The sequence below is a fragment of the Macaca thibetana genome, chromosome 15 (genome assembly GCF_024542745.1).
Source record: "Macaca thibetana thibetana isolate TM-01 chromosome 15, ASM2454274v1, whole genome shotgun sequence".
In the NCBI taxonomy this organism is placed as follows: domain Eukaryota; kingdom Metazoa; phylum Chordata; class Mammalia; order Primates; family Cercopithecidae; genus Macaca; species Macaca thibetana.
The window spans coordinates 15,708,128-15,727,376 of record NC_065592.1 but is presented as its reverse complement, the minus strand read 5'-3'; the positions used below and the strand labels follow the sequence as shown (position 1 = coordinate 15,727,376).

General features: G+C 42.7%; 2 protein-coding genes across 4 annotated transcripts in view; one reads left to right on the top strand and one right to left on the bottom strand.

Moving 5' to 3' along the window:
* Positions 1-2,866, bottom strand: part of PDCL (phosducin like) — a 112,669-nt gene extending 109,803 nt beyond the window's left edge. Inside the window, exon 1 of the mRNA XM_050760666.1 lies at positions 2,857-2,866. The gene's annotated coding sequence lies outside the window, so the exon portion shown is untranslated. The remainder of the gene's footprint in view (positions 1-2,856) is intronic.
* Positions 93-19,249, top strand: part of RABGAP1 (RAB GTPase activating protein 1) — a 177,063-nt gene continuing 157,906 nt past the window's right edge. For 2 of the 3 annotated variants that reach the window (XM_050760654.1, XM_050760652.1), the window contains exons 1-2: positions 93-329; positions 5,359-5,494. The gene's annotated coding sequence lies outside the window, so the exon portion shown is untranslated. Of the gene's footprint in view, positions 330-5,358; positions 5,495-10,402; positions 10,496-19,249 lie in introns of those variants that run through there. The other variant, XM_050760653.1, reaches the window with a different exon arrangement.

Genomic DNA, 19,249 nt, shown 5'->3' with positions numbered 1-19,249 from the left:
AACCGGAAGGGCAGCCCTAGCCGGACAAAGACAACTTCCAGGTCCCATGGTCCTCTCCGCCAATCGGAAGGCTCGGAGGACAACGGGGCCCCGAGAGGGAATTTCTGCGTTGTGGGCGGGTCGCAGACGCCAGGCGCCGTACTCCCGGCGCTAGCTTCACTGCCTACTACCTCGAGGTGCGGTAGCCAGTTAGCGTCTGCGGCTCAGACCCTGTGCTGCTCGCAGGGACCTGCTGCCCGGGACCCCCGTCTCAGCGGCTCTTCTGCAGCTGGGCCTAGACGCTCCGCTGCCTCCTTGGGCCTGAGGGGCTCCTCTGTACTTAAACTTTGGTAAGTCCTTCTCGCCTAGGGGTGTAGACTCGTCGCTCGCGAGCCCAAGGAGCAGAACGCTGTCCCCTCACTTTTGGATGTTTTTCAGGGATCTTGCCTGGGGGTTCTTCCGAGGGCAATCTCTTGCATTCCCATGGCTTCCGTTACCTACTTCATGCTGACCATTCACAACCCAGCCAGCTACGTGGACGAGATCTCCAATTGATTGTTCTGATGTGAATGTACCTTTTAATTATCTCCAGTTCATCTCATCTCCTATCCAGACCGGAAAACTTGAGGATCCTTCTAGAGTTCTTTTCCTTGCCAATCCAGTTTATTGGTTTCTGCCCATTCTTTTCGTTTTTGGTGGTGGTGAGGGGCTTTTTATTGTGGTAAAAGATGCGTAATGTTTATTACTTTAATCATTTATAAAGTGTATAAAGCTCGATGGTCTTGAACTCTGGAGTTCAAGTGATCCGCCCTCCTCAGCCTCCCAAAGTGCTGAGATTACATGTGTGAGCCACTGCTCCCAGCCTTTCCCTCTTTTTAATGTAGTTATTTACAACTATAAATTTCCCTTTGATCACTGCTTTCACTACAGCTCATAAGTTTTGTATGTTGTGTTATTTTCATTCATTTCTATGTATTTTCTAATGTCCCTTTTGATTTCTTTTGTTTTTGTTTTTGTTTTTTTTGAGATGGGGTTTTGCTCTTGTTGCCCAGGCTGGAGTGCAATGGTGTGATCTCGGCTCACCGCAACCTCCGCCTCCTGGGTTCAAGCGATTCTCCTGCTCTCGCCTCCCAAGTAGCTGGGATTACAGGCATGCGCCACCACGCCGGGCTAATTTTGTATTTAGAGATATGGAGACGGAGTTTCTCCATGTTGTTCAGGCTGGTCTACAACTCCCGACCTCAGGTGATCCACCCGCCTTGGCCTCCCAAAGTGCTGGTATTACAGGTGTGAGCCACCGTGCCCGACCTTGATTTCTTCTTTGACCCAGTGGTTAAGAGTGTTGTTTAACTTTCAGATATTTGTGACCTTTCCAGTTATCCTTCTGTTATTAATTTCTAACTTCATCTGTGTGGTCCGAGAAGATGCTTTGTATGATAGCTATCTTGTAAAATATTCTGAAACTTGAATTGTGGCATACAGTCTGGTGAATTCCTCACGTACTTTAGAGAAGAATGTGTATTCTGCTCTTGCTGGGTGGAATGTTCTGTATATGTCTTTTAAGTATAGCTGGTTTATTATGATATTTAGTTCTCTATTTCGTCACTTATCTTCTATCTGATTCTTCTCCCCATTATTGAAAATGGGGTATTGTAGTCTCCCACTATTATTGTAGAACTGTTTATTCTTTTAATTCTGTCCATTTTTGCTTCATGTATTTTGAGAGTCTGTTCCTAGCTAGGTAAATGTGTACAATTTTTATATAATCTTGTTGTAATGAGATTTTTATTAATATATGATGTCTTTATCTCTTATAACATTTTTAAATTTTAAAATATTTTGTCTAAGCGTAGTATAACTACATCAGTTCTTTTTCAGTAACTATTTGCATGTTATATCTTTTTTCATTATTATTATTATTATTTGAGAGGGAGTCTCACTGTGTCACCCAGGCTGGAATGCAGTGGTGCCATTTCAGCTCACTGCCACCTTCGCCTCCCGGGTTCAAGTGATTCTCCTGCCTCAGCTCCGGAGTAGCTGGGATTACAGGCGCCTGCCACCACGCCTGGCTACTTTTTGTAAATTATTATTATTTTCTGAGACAGAGTCTTGCTCTGTCGCCCAGGCTGAAGTGCAGTGGTACAGTCTCGGCTCACTGCAACCTCCACTTCCTGGGTTCAAGCGATTCTCCTGCCTCAGCCTCCCGAGTAGCTGGGATTACAGGTGCACGCCACCATGCCCAGTTAATTTTTGTGGTTTTAGTAGAGATGGGGTTTCACCATATTAGCCAGGCTGGTCTCAAACTCCTGACCTTGTGATCTGCCCACCTCGGCCTCCCAAAGTGCTGGGATTACAGACGTGAGCCACTGCATCCAGCCCTTTTCCCTTAAATTATTGAAATTTTTTTTTTTTTTTTTTGTAGAGACCAGGCCTTGCTATGTTCCTTAGGCTGGTCTTGAACTCCTGGCCTCAAGTTATCTTTGTTCTCCCTAAGTACTGGGACTGCATGTGTGAGCCACTGTACCTGGCTCTTTTTCTAACCTTTCATTTTCAAGCTATTTGTGTCTTTGGATGTCAAGTGATTCTCTTGTAGATAGTATTTAGTTGGATCATGTGGATCGGTGTGTATTTTTAAAATTAATTTGCCCTTTCTTTTTAAAAAATAAATATAATTTTAGAGACAGGGTCTGACTCTGTTGCCCAGGCTGGATTGTAGTGGCACAATCATAGCTCATTGAAGCCTTGAACTCCTGAGCTCAAGTGGTCCTCTCGCCTCAGCCTCCCAAAGTAGCTGGGACTACAGGTGTGCAACACCACACTTGACCCGACCCGACACTCCCTTCCCCCCACCATCCCCTCCCTCCCTCCCCTCCCTTCCCCCCACCATCCCCTCCCTCCCTCCCCCCTCCCTTCCCCTCCCCTCCCCTCCCCTCCCCTCCCCTCCCCTCCCCTCCCTTCCCCCCCCTTCCCCTCCCCTCCCTTCCCCTCCCCTCCCCTCCCTTCCCCTCCCCCCTCCTTCCCCTCCACTCCCCTGCCTTCCCCTCCCCTCCCCTGCCTTCCCCTCCCCTCCCTTCCCTTCCCCTCCCCTCCCTTCCCTTCCCCTCCGCTCCCCTCCCCCCTTCTCCCCTCCCCCTCCCCCCCTCCCCCTCCCCCCCCTCCCCCTCCCCCCCCTCCCCTCCCCTCCGCCCCTCCGCTCCCTTCTCCTCCCCTCCTTTCTCCTCCCTTCCCTTCCCCTCCCCTCCACTCCCCTCCGTTCCCTTCCCCTCCCCCTCCTTTCCCCTCCCCCTCCCCTCCCCTCCGCTCCCTTCTCCTCCCCTCCTTTCTCCTCCCTTCCCTTCCCCTCCCCTCCCGTCTCCTCCCCTCCCTTCCCCTCCCCCTCCCCTCCCTTCCCCTTCCTTCCCCTCCCCTCCCCTCCCCCCTCCCCTCCCCCCTCCCCTCCCCTCCCCTCCCCTCCCCTCCCCTCCCTTCCCCCTCCCTTCCCCTTCCCCCCTCCCCTCCCCTCCCCTCCCCTCCCCTCTCTTGACAGAGTCTCACTCTGTTGCCCAGGCTGGAGTGCAGTGGCACAGTCTTGGCTGATGGGACCTTAGCATGATGGGACCACAGGCATGCGGTCCCATCAAGCGATCCGCCTGTGCTGGCCTCCCAGAGTGCTGGGATTATAGGCATGAGCCACTGTGCGCAGCCTTGACTCCTTTCTGTCTTTAGATTGGAGAGTTTAAACCATTTAGATTTAAAGTAATTATTGATAAGGTGGGATTTATATTTGTCATTTCTCTATTTGGGTTTTATATGCTTTTTTAAATTCTTATTTCCTCCATTACTGCTTTTTTGTGTTAGTGTTTAGTTGATTTTTTTTATCATGAAACTTTTGATTCTCCTCTCATTTCCTTTTGTGTATATTCCATAGATATTTTATTAGTGGTTACCATAGGTATTACACTCAACATCCAAAAGTTATAACAATATAATTTGAATTGATACCAAGGAACTTCAATAGCATACAAAAACTCTGCCCATGTAAAGCTCTGCCCTTTCCTTTCTGTTACTGATGTCACAGATAACATTTTATACATTGTCTATCCAGTAACATAATTTTTTTTTTTTTTTTTTGAGACAGAGTCTCGCTCTGTCACCCAGGCTGGAGTGCAATGGCACAATCTCAGCTCATTGCAACCTCCGCCTCCTGGGTTCAAGTGATTCTCCTGCCTCAGCCTCCCAAGTAGCTGGGATTACAGGCACCCACCACCACGCCCAGCTAATTTTTTTGTATTCTTAGTAGAGATGGGGTTTCACCAATATTGGTCAGGCTGGTCTTGAACTCCTGACCTCAGGTGATCCAGCCACCTCGGCCTCCCAAAGTGCTGGGATTACAGACATGAGCCACTGCGCCGAGCCCACATAAATATTTTTTATGCATTTGACTTTTAAATCAGAAAAAATAAAAAGTGGAGTTACAAATCATAATTACAATACTTGCTTTTATAGTTGCCAGTGTATTTGACTTACTAGGAATCTCTGTTTCTCTGTATGGCTTTGAGTTACTATTAAGTGTACTTGCATTTCAACCTGTCGGTTTCTCTTTAGCATTTCTTGAGGGGCAGGAATGCTGGTGGTAACAAACTCCCTTGGCTTGTCTTTGTCAGGAAATGTCTTAACTTTTTTGAAGAACTCATTTTTGAGTTACTATTGAGTGTACTTACATTTCAACCTGTCGGTTTCTCTTTAGCATTTCTTGAGGGGTAGGAATGCTGGTGGTAACAAACTCCCTTGGCTTGTCTTTGTCGGGAAATGTCTTAACTTTTTTGAAGAACTCATTTTTGAGTTACTATCGAGTGTACTTGCATTTCAACCTGTCGGTTTCTCTTTAGCATTTCTTGAGGGGCAGGAATGCTGGTGGTAACAAACTCCCTTGGCTTGTCTTTGTCAAGAAATGTCTTAACTCATTTTTGAAGAACAATTTTGCCAGATATAGATTTTTCCATGATAGTTTTTTTTCTTTCGAGCCTCTAAGGATTCTTTATTGGCTGATAATCTTATTGCAATCCTTTGTATGGGACAAGTTGCTCATCTCTGGCTGCTTTCAGGATTTTTTTTTTTTTTTTTTTTTTTTTTTTTGGTTTTTGACAGCTTAATTATAATACATTTGGTGGTTTCTTAGTATTTCCTATCAGGAGTCTGATAAACTTCTTGGATTTGTACACCATTGTTGTTCATAAAGTTTGGAGAGTTTTGACCATGATTTCTTGCAATATGTTCTGCCCTTTCTTCTCCTTTGAAACTCCCACAATTCATTATGTTTGTCCTCCTGATGGTATCTCACAGGGTCCCTTAGGTTTTATTTACTGTTCACTTTTCTTCATTCTTTTTTCTATTTTTCAGATGGAGTAGGAGTCACAAGGAATCTACCTCTCCACCTAGACAACAGTTGTACCAGCAGCAACTCTCTGAAGTAACTATGTTGGAACTCTGGAGTCTATTCGAATGCTGTTACACCTTCCAAGGGAGAGCTGGGCTGGTAAATAGAGGTTAATTTCAGTCTGTGTCAGCTTTTAGTGTGATAGCAGCTACTCATTCAGTGTTACTTAAAACTGTAGCACGCAGCTATATCCACATTCCTGGTGCGGCTTGCTGGAGGCTGGGTGGGCAGTAAGAACTTTGTCCTCCAAATACTGGCTGTCGACACTCTGGTTGCTGATGACTGAGCTGCAGGTGCAGAGGCAGGTTGCCACTATTTTGACCCTTCACCAGCTGAACCTCTTTCCAAAGGTTTTAAAGGAATAGCACCTGTTTTGTTTGTTTGCTTTCCCTTTTACCCCATTTATGAGTCAGATATTGAAGGATTAGGATATTCAAAAGCAATCACTTAGGCAGGGGAAAGTAGAAAGCTACTGCATATAACCAGGGAAAGACACAGCTAAGAAAAGACCTAAGAAAACCTTAAGCTTTCACCCGAGGCTGATCCTGATCCTGATCCCCAGCACAGAGACAATTACAAAAGCCCAGCAAACGTGGGGGCAGAAGGAGAATCTTATTTTCAGATTCACCACATTATAAGATTCAAATGTTCAATTTTCAACAACAACAAATGATAAGGATTTAAAATTTAATTTTTTTTAAGTGCCATAATTAAAAAGTCAAGGGATGTAACCAGATGGAATTTATGGTTCTGAATTGGATGCTGATTTGGGAATACTGATTGTAGAAAAATTTAAAGGCATGTGGTTGTAGTCCCACTTAATTGGTTGTTACTAGGCAATACAGACCCCATCTCTAGTTGAAAAATAAAATTAAAAAAAAAAATCACAGCCGGATGCGGTGGCTCACGCCTGGAATCCCAGCACTTTAGGAGGCCGAGGCGGGTGGATAACGAGGTCAGGAGATCGAGACCATCCTGGCTAACACGGTGAAACCTCGTCTCTACTAAAAATTACAAAAAATTAGCCAGGCGTGGTGGGGGGTGCCTGTAGTCCCAGCTACTCGGGAGGTTGAGGCAGGAGAATGGCGTGAACCCAGGAGGCGGAGCTTGCAGTGAGCCAAGATCACACCACTGCACTCCAGCCTGGGTGACAGAGCAAGACTCCATCTCAAAAATAGAAAAAAAAATCACAGGACATAGAAAGAAACAGGAAAGTATGGTCTATTCAGAAGAATAAAATAAATCAACTCCAACTATTTCCACAGAAGCCAAGATAGATATCTGACTTAATAGACAAAGGCTTTAAAACTATTTTGAAGTAGTTCAAAGAACTAACAGGGCTGGGCGCAGTGGCTCACGCCTGTAATCCCAGCACTTTGGGAGGCCAAGGCAGGCGGATCACCTGAGGTCAGGAGTTTGAGACCAGCCTGGCCAACATGGTGAAACCCTGTCTCTACTAAAATATAAAAATTAGCCAGGCTTGGTGGCGTACCCTTGTAATCTCAGCTTCTCGGGAGGCTGAGACAGGAGAATCGCTTGAACCTGGGAGGCAGAAGTTGCAGTGAGCCAAGTTCCTGCCACTGTACTCCAGCCTAGGTGAGAGAGACTCTGTCTCCAAACAAACAAACAAACAGGACTAAAGGAAGACATGAACAAAGTCAGGAGAACAATGTATGAATAAAATTAGACTATCATTAAAGAGAAATAAAAAGGAGCTGAGGTCAGGCGCGATGGCTCATGCTTGTAATCCCAACACTTTGGGAGGCAAAGGCGGGCAGATCATGAGGTCAGGAATTCGAGACCAGCCTGGCCTCCATGGTGAAACCCCATCTCTACTAAAAATACAAGAATTAGCTGGGCATGGTGGCGTGCCTGTGATCCCAGCTACTGGGGAGGCTGAGGCAGGAGAATCACTTGAACCCGGGAGTTGGAGGTTGCAGTGTGTCGAGATTGCGCCACTGCACTCCAGCCTGGGTGACAGAGCGAGACTCTCTCTCAAAAAAAAAAAAAAAAAAGGAGCTGAAATGAAATTCTGGACCTGAAAGATACAGTAACTAAAATGAAAAATTTACATAGAGGGGTTCAAAAACAGATTTGAAGGAGCCGAAGAAGGAACCAGCAAATTTGAATATATTTCTTTGTTAAATACCCATGGAACCCTGTTCCTTCTTCTTTCCCCCTGCTTCCTTAGCTCAAGCCTTCTTCATCTTAGGCAGCTTCCAAACTATTTTATCAACCTCCTCTTTTCCCTGTTCTAGTTTTACTTAGAGTGATCTTTAAAAAAAACCCAAATCTAATATTGTCACTGTCCTTTAAAATATCCAAGGGCACCCGTGTGTCTATAGAGTGAACTTCAGTTTCCTTATTTTAGCATTCAAGGACCTTCCTATTTTGGCTCCAGCCTACCACATTGCTTTATTTCACACCAGCCCCACATTCCATTCATATACTGTAACCACATTTTCTTGGGTACAAAGTCACTTACTGAAAAAAAGTTAAGCATATTTGGAAACCAAAATTCATTTTCTGTGAATGGGATATCGACATATAGCATTGGTAGGCATTGAAACAGACTATAGTCTATTTTTAAAATGACTTAGATGATAAAAACAACATGTATATCATCACTAATCCAGTGGTCAATATTAGCATAATTCTGTAAGATTCCGTAAATGTTGCATCTATTGTAGATACAATGTTATGTATCTAACATAACATCTAACAGGTTAGATTCATAACATTGTATATAATATAATGAAACATGAAGTATGACCTGTCACTTGTGAGGTGTACTAGTCTGATATGTTTGACTTGAATCCACTGAGTCTTCAAATATAACTTTCTTGTTCAAGAAATACAAGGCTTGTAGGAACAAGCTCAATGACTTCATGAGGAAGCAACCACTCAGATAAAAACATTTTGCACTTCAAGTGGCCTGATTTCTACAGTGAACAAGAATCTTTTAATTTTTTTTTTTAAGTGCCATAATTAAAAAGTCAAGGGAGGTAACCAGATGGAATTTATGGTCCTGAATTGGATACTGATTTGGGAATACTGGTTGTAGAAAAATATAATTTGATCAACAGAATATTTGATTGTAGTTAGGTATTGTATGAGAGGAAATTTTCCTGTAATATTACTCATTTAAGAAAGCCAACTGTAAAAATAACTTTAGGTTGACAGAAAATGTGAATGTGATCTAGGAATTAGGTGAGAAGAAAATGTACTGAAATAAGGTAGATATTTTTAGTTGAAAAAGGAGATGACTAAAGTGATCTCATTTTGAAAAAAAATACACAAACGCAGAAGGATATACTCTAAAGTATTAACATTGGCGCTGGGAATGCCATGTTTTTTGTTTTTCATTAAAACATAGAGACAGGGTCTCACTATGTTGCCCAGGCTGGTCTCCAACTCCTAGGCGCAAGCCATTCTCCCACCTCAGCCTCCGAAAGTGTTAAAATTACAGGCATGAGCCTGTAATTAAAAAAAAATTTTTTTAATGCAATGCTTTTTGAAAAAATTTTATTTTAGCTTGTCTCTATTCTCCAAGGCATGTTGTATTGATTGTGTAGTACAATTTTATTTAAAAATGTATGTTAAGATTTACATAAATATTTGGGGTGTACATGAATCAAGAAATACATGAAAGTATGGGCACCAAAACGTTAAAAATGGTTTTGTTGGGAGTTCAGGGGATTTTACTTTCTCCCTAATACTTTATTCTTTGAATATCTTGAAATGGATATTTTGTAACTATATAAGGAGAAAGGAAGCGAAACTCTTTTTCTGCAGGGGTACAGCCACTTCTGTTGTATTAGACAAATCACAGAGGGATTGCAAAAGAACACAGCTTTTTCTTACTGTTTTTTCTCTGGTTGATCGGGATGCATTCATTATCCACCAGAAAACACTGTAGATGACTCATTCACCAGGAAAAGAGCATATGCCAGTTGGAATAAAGAAAGGGGAAGAGTAAGGAAGAGGCTGTAGAATTATTTTATGAATTATCACGTCTTAAGAGCCAGGTGCGGTGGTACATGCCTACATACAGTCCCAGCTACTCAGGAAGCTGAGGTGGTAGGAGAGCTTGCGCCCAGGAGTTCGAGGGTGGAGTGTGATATGGTCGTCTGTGAATAGCCACTGCACTGCAGCCTGGACAAGATAGGGTCTCTTTAAAAATAAGACTTAACTAGCACTTTAATAATCATTGTTTTTGTTCCCCACTACATTGTACATTCATTGAGGACAGGGACTTTAAACTTCATTATATTGCTGTTGCTGTGTTTCACCTTTGAATGATATTAAAATAAAAATCTCATCTTTGAGTCACAATCTGATATAACCTTGTGCATTTCTGTCCTCTTGTGAGCCTTAAATGCCTTTAGGCAGCTATGTTGTACCAGTGGTTTTAGCACTTGGCAGTTGGAAGTTTTGACTTCTAGACTGGATTCTGGTCTAGACTCATTTTATAAAGCTAAATTACTTTATAAAATGAGAAAAATCGTACCATTCTCACAGATTTGTGGTAAAGCTGAAATGAGATAGCCACATAAAGACCCATCACAGTCCCTGACACACCGTGCGTCCTCAATAAATGCCAAGTGAATTTTATGACGCTGTGAAGTACTGATTTTCAAACAGGACTTGCAGCACATGAAAGATGAGCAGGGGGATTCCTTGCTCAAGCACCAGTACTCTGAGGTTGTACCCTTTGTTCGGCTCAACAGGTACTACCCAGTCCGCTTCCATATTCCCCAGTCCCGGCCGCCTGTCCAACTCCAGATACAGAGCGCAGCCGAGGTCCAGCTCACAGCCTGTGCACTTCGCGCAGGCGCACAGTCCTGAGGCGCGCTGAAAACCCAGGTGGGGCTCGGAAAGAGGAAGCTCCGCCTCGCTTCCCAGTATTGGGCCAATAGGGTCGCTCGTCGTGGTCGCGGACCTATGAGACGGGGCAGGGGGCGGGGCGGAGGGCGGAAGAAGTCGCTCTCACGTGAGTAAGGGGCTGGGGGGGCGGGGAAAGGGCGGCTTGGGAGGCCCAGGCGGTGGAGCCTCCGGGACGGCGAGCGGCGGGCGGCGGAGGAGGAGACGGCGGGTCGGGTAGGGCCGCGTTTCCCCTCCTCCTCCTCCCACTCTCCTACCTACCAACCCCAGGGGTATTTTCGACGGCCCCTGCGGAGAGCCAAGCCGTCTTCTCATCCCGCGGGGTCGGGCCAGTGGAGCTCCGCTCAGCTCCCTCGACGGGCCGAGTTCTGAGGGGAGCCGTGATTGGGGGGAGGGGGAGCTGCGACGGAGGGGAGAGGGCGCATGCGCAGGCTGGGCCGCTCTTGGGAGCCCCTGCCCAAACCGGTTCCCCCTGTCTGGGTGGGTGCCGGTCTTCTGAGTCTTGCGTATTTGGCCCTCCCTCTGGTCCCTCTGCAAAGCTGGTTTGTGTCTTGACTTTAATGTTTTAGGCTTGGTCCTATTTGGGAATCCAGCCGCTCCCCCCCGCCTCAGTTTCTCCCCATTGCCCACTAGGCCAGTATCTGTGTCTTAAGCTACCTTGGGCCTCAGGCTGTCCTGGGCTGCGCCTAAATTTCAAAGATTTGCTAGTTTTCACTGTCGCTTTGCCATCTCAGGTTGGTCTTTCTGTCTCATTTCCCCGTCTGCAATTAAAGTGTCCTTGGCATCCCAGTCTTCTCATCTTGAAGCAGCTACCCCAGTACCTCATCGCTGTGTCCTTTGATTATCCGCACCCTTAACGGTTTTACGTGTTGAACCAAAGAATAACGTCAAGACTTCATGAGTTCGCTGTCCATTGCCTGGTAGTACTTTGGTCTCTACTCTTCTACATCCAGACTGTTTATCATCTGCTCCTGCGTTTCACGCATCTGCATATCTTTGGTTACTCGAGAATTCTTTTTTGGAAACAAATGTCCTAGGAGACCGTGTTGAGTGATCATACTACTAGTGTTCCCGCTACTAGTGCTCCGTTAGTTTTAAATCATGTTCCAACTTGAATTTGAGGCCTTTTGACTTTCGTTGGCTTTTTATCAGGGGAAAAAAACCTGTTAGGGACAGGGTTTCACAATTCCTTTTGTATTTCCGTTCACATGTATTTACAAACATGTGCCTGGAGTAGTAAGTACACAGTGAGTGAGTTTCCAGCTGTTTTTGTTTCGGAAGGGAAAAAAAAAAAACAATGGAAGGTGAATGGAATTGTGTTTGTAACATTAAACTGATGTTTGAAAAGTAGTTGGGAAAAAAAGCTTAGGTACCAAGGATGGCTCATCCAACTTTTTTTTTAAACGAACGACCTGTTGCCTTAATTCAAGTTTGTATAAGGTGCTCTTTAATATGTATTGAAGACTTAACTAGAGCTTACTTATAAAAACTGAAAATAGGGGCCAGGTGCGGTGGCTCACGCCTGTAATCCAGCATTTTGGGAGGCTGAGGCGGGCGGATCACCAGGTCAGGAGTTCGAGACCAGCCTGTCAAATATGGTGAAACCCCATCTCTACTAAAAATACAAAAATTAGACGGGCGTGGTGACGGGCGCCTGTAGTCCCAGCTAATTGGGAAGCTGAGGCAGGAGAATCGCTTGAACCCGGTAGGAAGAGGTTGCAGTGGGCCGAGATTGGCCACTGCACTCCAGCCTGGGCAACAGAGTGAGACTCGTCTCAAACAAAACAAAACAAAATAGGGAAGAGAAGTCTTTATAAATCTTCCTTTGTAGACCACTTTGTATTAATAAAATTTCAATCCATGATTGATTTGTTTATATTGGTAACATTTAAAATTCACATGTAACTTGAATTCAAGATAATAACTCAGATTCATAAAGTTGAAATATTAGTGGCATACAGTGATTCATGCTTGTAATCCCAACATGCTTGTAATCCCAACACTTTGGGAGTCTGAGGTGGGAGGACCACTTGAGAATTTCCAGACTGCAGTAAGCTATGATGGGTGTTACCTGGGTGACACAGCCAGTTCCCATTAAAAAAAAAACAAAAACAAAAAACTGAGTTATAGGCATATTGCCAGTTCCCATTTAAAAAAAACAACAAAAAAAAACTGAGTTATAGTCATGTTGTGGTGCACTTTCTGTCTTTCTTTCTTTTTTTTTTTTTTTTTTTTTTTTTGAGATGGAGTTTTGCTCTTGTTGCCCAGGCTGGAGCAATCTTGGCTCATTGCAACCTCCGCCTCCCGGGTTCAAGCGATTCTTCTGACTCAGCCTGGGATTACCTCCACCACGCCCAGCTAATTTTTTGTATTTCTAGTAGAGATGGGGTTTCATCGTGTTGGCCAGACTGGTCTTGAACTCCTGACCTCAGGTGATTCACCTGCCTCAGTCTCCCAAAGTGCAGGGATTACAGGCATGAGCCACCGCGCCCGGCCACTCTTTCTTTTAATTGTTTCAGTGTTATAATTCAGTTTACAGTTAACGCATTGACATTAATAGGTATATATTTGTTTGGAAAGTTAACCTGTCAGCTGCGTGCATTTTGGTATTTTTGGCATAGGATTTTGTTTGCAGTTTACAAGTGGTGTAGTAATGTAGTGGGAACAGAGACACCTGTTTCCTACCTTTTCTGCTGCATATTGAGAGAATTGTGTTATGCACTTTATCTACATGAGGGGACATGGTTTTCCGCACAATATATTAACTGAACTTTGTAGCCCAGCTTCTTTTAAATAAGTCTTTTTTTAATTCAGTATATTTCCAGCTAAAGGAAAGCCTCCTTTGGAGGTCTCATTATTTCCCACTAGTTTTAACAAGGAGCCTTTGAATACAGGTTTCAGAAAATAGTGTAAATTGGTGCTACAGTTGAGTATCTTTGTAAAAACACTGGTGTGCTAAGGTTCTGACATAGGCTGCCCATAATGTTATCTTTGTAATTTCAATATAATCAGATATCATTAGCCTTCTCAAGCATGTGGAATAAATGAATACAACACACTTTTTTTTTTTTTTTTTTTTTTTTTTTTTTTTTTAGAGATAGGGTCTTGTTCTCTTTCCCAGACTGGAGTGCAGTAATGCTGTCATAGCTCACCTCAACCTTGAACTTCTGGGCACTAGTGATCCTCCTGCTTCAGCCTCCCAAATAGCTAGGACTGCAGGCACCTGCCACCATACCCAGTTAATTTTGCTATTGTTTGTAGAGACTGGGTTTCACTATGTGGCCCAGGCTGTTATCAAACACCTGGCCTCAAGCAGTCCTCCCACCCTGGCCTTGCAAAGTGACAGCGTGACAACACTCTTAAGTAATCTTTTCTTTTTTTCTTTTTGAAACGGAGTCTCAGTCTGTCGCCCAGGCTGGAGTGCGGTGGCGTGATCTCAGCTCACTGCAATCTCCCAGGCTAGAGTGCAGTGGCGCGATCTCAGCTCACTGCAACCTCCGCCTCCCAGGTTCAAGAGATTCTCGTGCCTCTCAGCTTCCTGAGTAGCTGGGACTATAGGTGCGCGCCACCACACCCAGATAATTTTTTTTTTTATTTTTAGTAGAGATGGGTTTTCACTATGTTGGCCAGGCTGGTCTCGAACTCCTGACCTCAGGTAATCCACCTGCCTCGGCCTCCCAAAGTGCTGGGATTACAGGAGTGAGCCACCACGCATGGCCTAAATAATCTTTCTTAGCGAGACGGTACTTCAGGGATCGTTCCTATAGTTTGTTAAATAATCTTTCTTGGAGATAGAACTCAAATATTTAAGAAGTGAATTTAATGTACATAAAGCAGAGTTTAGCATGACATTTTGGTGCTTTGTATGTAGTTGCCTTGTTTTACTGAGTTTCCATAGTTAGATCCCAGCAAAAAAAATTTCAAGGCTCAGGACTTGATGCCCCTAGGTATACCTGAAAAAACACCATATAAACATCACAGCTGTTGCTTTTTTTTTTTTTTTTTTTTTTTTTTTTTTTTAGCATAAACCGGTTATCTGGTCATCCCTACCACCCTAACCCCTCTCAGTTTTGTGTTGATCCTGAGATCATTATTGTTTAGAAACCTTGTAAATCAGAACAATATTGGATAGACATTTAAGCTTACATTGTAACCATTCACGTTGACCCTAATAGCCTTGTTTCTCTTCATGTGCAAAGACCAAATATGGAAGTGTGCAAGTGTTGAACACATTAGTTTATAGAATTTGGCCTAGAAGTTTCCCTCCTCTTTCCAAATCAACCATAATATTCTGAAGTACTCAGAATTTTTTGAAGATTGTTTTCCATCAGACTTCACCACCTAAATCCCTTTTTCTGATCACTATACAGTAAAATAAAGCCCTAATCCTACTTTTAAGCTCCTGTCTGACATTAAATAGTATGTATTTGTCTGTAAAGTATGAGAAATATATCTTCTTAATTGTATACCTCTCCAAGAATTAATGCATAGTTGTTATGTATTTCCTGTTAAGGTTGTGTCAGCATTTGTGTTATAAACTACTACTACTTGGGTTCTGTAAGTCTTTGTGGAAATAAATTTTTCTCTGTACCTAAATCTGGCATTTCTGAAGGTACATTAACAAATGAGTTTCTGTGGTAACTTTAACATAATGTTACTAAGTCAAACCTTAACAACAATTTGACTGTTTTAAAACTTTCTTCCGTTTTCCCTTATTTATACATTTTGGTAACTATAACAAACAACTTACGGTTTATAATTTTGTTTTCCATTTTCTGAGGATGATCTTATATCAGTTAAAGAAATGATATGCAGAATCCTTCTTTGGGAATATATTTTATTTTTTAAGACTAGTAAAGTGTAGTAATGAGAAGGGAGAAAAGAGTAGAACAAGGAGCTTGTTCTGTTACTGACTGAACAATTGAGATAACTCACTACCTTTGGACCAGCTTTGGGAATATATTTTAACAATCATCAAGGATAATAAGAGACAGCATACTGAAAGGCACAGAAAACATGTATCTTCTGCCAAACATTTATGGTTGCCTACATGTATTCCCCTGAAAATCAAACAGGTCATAGAAAACACAAATTATATTACTGCATTTATCTTAGACTTTGATCATCTATTGATGATTTGCTTGCTTAGTGTTAAATTCATGTAGATTAAAGAGAAGTGAATAATACATTTTAGATCTGAATGTAAACAGATGCATATTCTAACTGGAATAGATTTTTTCTTTTTCTTTTTGTAAATAGCTTACTTAAATAGATTTTCTTTTTTTTTTTTTTTTTTTTTTTGAGACGGAGTCTCGCTCTGTCGCCCAGGCTGGAGTGCAGTGGCCGGATCTCAGCTCACTGCAAGCTCCGCCTCCCGCGTTTACGCCATTCTCCTGCCTCAGCCTCCCGAGTAGCTGGGACTACAGGCGCCTGCCACCTCGCCCGGCTAGTTTTTTGTATTTTTTAGTAGAGACGGGGTTTCACTGTGTTAGCCAGGGTGGTCTCGATCTCCTGACCTCGTGATCCGCCCGTCTCGGCCTCCCAAAGTGCTGGGATTACAGGCTTGAGCCACCGCGCCCGGCCAGATTTTGTTAATTGTAGATGAGAAAGAACTATATTGACTAACTTCCTAAAAAGAGGAAAAGTCTTTGGCTAACCCTGCATTGCTTAAAAATACTCATATTTTGGCCGGGCGCGGTGGCTCACGCCTGTAATCCCAGCACTTTGGGAGGCCGAGGCGGGCGGATCACAAGGTCAGGAGATCGAGACCACGGTGAAACCCCGTCTCTACTAAAAATACAAAAAATTAGCCGGGCGCGGTGGCGGGCGCCTGTAGTCCCCGCTACTCAGGAGGCTGAGGCAGGAGAATGGCGTAAACCCAGGAGGCGGAGCTTGCAGTGAGCCGAGATCGCGCCACTGCACTCCAGCCTGGGCGACAGAGCGAGACTCCGTCTCAAAAACAAAACAAAACAAAACAAAACACTCATATTTTTACATTTATTAAATGCTAATGTAAATTATACTTTGAAATCTGTTCAGAAAAAGTAAAGAATGATTTTTAAAACCCATACTAGCAAGGTCGGGAATATAATCTGACCTTGTGAAGGAGTCGTACATTAACATTAAGCTAACTTCCCCTGTGTTCCCAGGGAATCCAAACAACAATTTAAATATTTGGTTTCACAGATACTGTGTTGAAATGGCATTAAGCCAGCATATGTAGAGTTCTGGAAAAAATTGAACTGTGTTTCCTGATACATCCACAGGAACATGAGAAAACCATTGGCAAGATTTTATTTTTTCAAGTGTCAACATTATCGCACTCATAATTAACAGAGTTAAATGAATTGTTTTATGCACATTTCATCCCCACTTCTTACCTCTTGTACTTTTCCTTAGAAGTATGAAGTATCAAGATACAGTGGGGAGAGTATGAATTTTGGGGTAAGAAAGTCATGGATATCCCAAGTCTCTGAGAAAGAGAGATTAAGTAGCTTACCCTCAGAAACTCCATTTTAAAATATGGAGCTGCTTATGTCTACCTCATGGAACTGTAATGGAAAACACCTGATATTCACCCCTTTAAAGATCCTATAAAGTTATAATTATTTTGAAACTTACTTTTATTGAAGGGTAAATGTGGTATACATACAATGAAATATTCAGCCTTGAGGGAAATTCTGACACATGCTACAATATTAGTAAACCTTGAAGACATTGTACTAAATGAAATAAACCAGTTACAAAATGATAAATATTATGTAATTCCACTGCTTATATGATGCACCTAGGGCAGTAAATTTCTTAGAGACAGAAAGTAGAATAGTGGTTTTTGGAGGAGGGGGAGAATAGGGAGTTAGTGTTAATGGGCACAGAGTTTCAGTTGGGGAGGAAAGGAAATGTTCTAAGGATAGATGATGGTGATGGTTGCATGACAATGTAAATGTATTTATTGACACAGAATTGTACGCTTCCGTAGCTAAGATGGTAATGTTTGTGTTATTACTTAAACACAATGCAAAAAGATTACAACTTACAAACAGTATTTTTAAAGTCTTTCTTTGTTTTATAATTCCCTGTATTTGTTTAATTCATATATCTTTTTTAGTTAATCTAGAACTAAAAGTGATTTAATAGTTTAAAGAAGTAAATTGTCACAGTTATGGTAGGCTCACATTTGCCTAAAAGTGAGTTTTAGATAAGCTAGTTTTTCTTGCCTTTAAGTGCAAGTAGGGACCCAAGATGATTGTTTTGATTCTTTTGGTTTTGGTTTTGGTTTTTTAATCTAACCTGAAATTAATCAGAAAGCTTAAATTATTACGATTCTCTTAGCCCACTAAAATAATTCAAAGACATAACCCTAAAATTCAGAGTCAGAATGAAAACAAAGACATCTATTGTCTGGCAGTTAGTAGTGGTGGAAAGGAATTTATTTTTATAAAGAAGGGATGGTGTTCCATTGAGTTTTGTTAGATTTGTCCCACCCTTTCCAGGGATAGGCTGTGCGAAATTCTTGTGAAAACCAGTGCAGCGAAACAAAGTTCAGAGCCAGGAAAAAACACACACACACACACACACACACACACACACACACACACACACACACACACACACACACACACACACACACACACGCTGAGACTAACGCAATGTGATTTTTATAGCTTCTTTGTATCCTGTTTGTTTAATTTTAAAGAGCTACAAACCCACAGGAATTATCCTGCTACAGCATCTTTCAGACTTGATTCTTTTGCTACATCCTGTCTTTTTCTTTTTCTAAACAGAGAGTAAACTTACCAGATTTGTGTTTTAGAAGGGTACAGCTGGGAACAGCATAGAGGATGGATTGGAATGGGGAGAGGATGGAGATAGCAACATCAGGAAGGAGAGAGATGCAATCCAGAAAAGGACAGAGACACCTAGATACCTGGGTTTGGATCAAGTTCCACAATTTTCTCTGTGGACTTAAGTGAGTTACTCAGCCTGGCCAAGCCTCAGTTTGTCTGTCATATGAAGTTAATACCCATCTGGCAAGGTTAGTGTGAAGATTAGTAATAATGCATGTAAAACTTGTTCGTACCATGTTGGGCATATAATTGACACTCAAGAAGTAATAAGTATTGTTTTCTCTTTAGATTTAGCAAGGTGATTTAGTCATCTTGCTTAAGATTCCCTATAGCTGTACCCATTTCTTCACTGGTTGAGCAAAAAAAAAGATGGGGATTAGGAGGGAAGTGGTTAGTGTTTGGTCCAAAGGGAACCCAAGGTATATTTTTTGTGACTGTGTTGTTAACTGTTTTTTGGTCATGACAGTTGGGGATTTGATGAAGAGTCATTCAGGTACACTCAAGGTAGCTTTTTTTTTTTTTAGCCTGTTCATTTTAGTCTTCATGTCCACATCCCTAATACATGCATGTAGAGTAGCATGTTTGTTTCTTTTCCTCATATTACTTAGACCCTACTAGTTAAACAGCGATGAAGTATATTCAACCAAATTTATTGAACACTGCCTGTAAGTAAGGATATGAAATTAATATGAGTAAAACATAAGACCCCCGTTCACAAGTAGTTCAGGGGGACTATTTGTGCCCATTATACTCCCAGCGTTTGACATGGTGGTTTATACTCAGTAATTGCTTCTGGAATGAATGGATTGATCAATATCGTGGAGTGGAAAACAAGCGTTGGGCCAGGCACAGTGGCTCATGCCTGTAATCCAGCACTTTGGGAGGACGAGGCAGGTGGATTATTTGAGATCAGGAATTCAAGACCAGCTTGGTCAACATGGTGAAACCTCGTCTACTAAAAATACAAAAATTACAGCCAGCGCGGTGGCTCATGCCTCTAATCCCAGCACTTTGGGAGACCGAGGCGGGTGGATCCCCTGAAGTTAGGAGTTCAAGACCAGCCTGGCCCGACATAGTGAAACCCCATCTGTGCGAAAAATATAAAAATTAGCCAGGCTTGGTG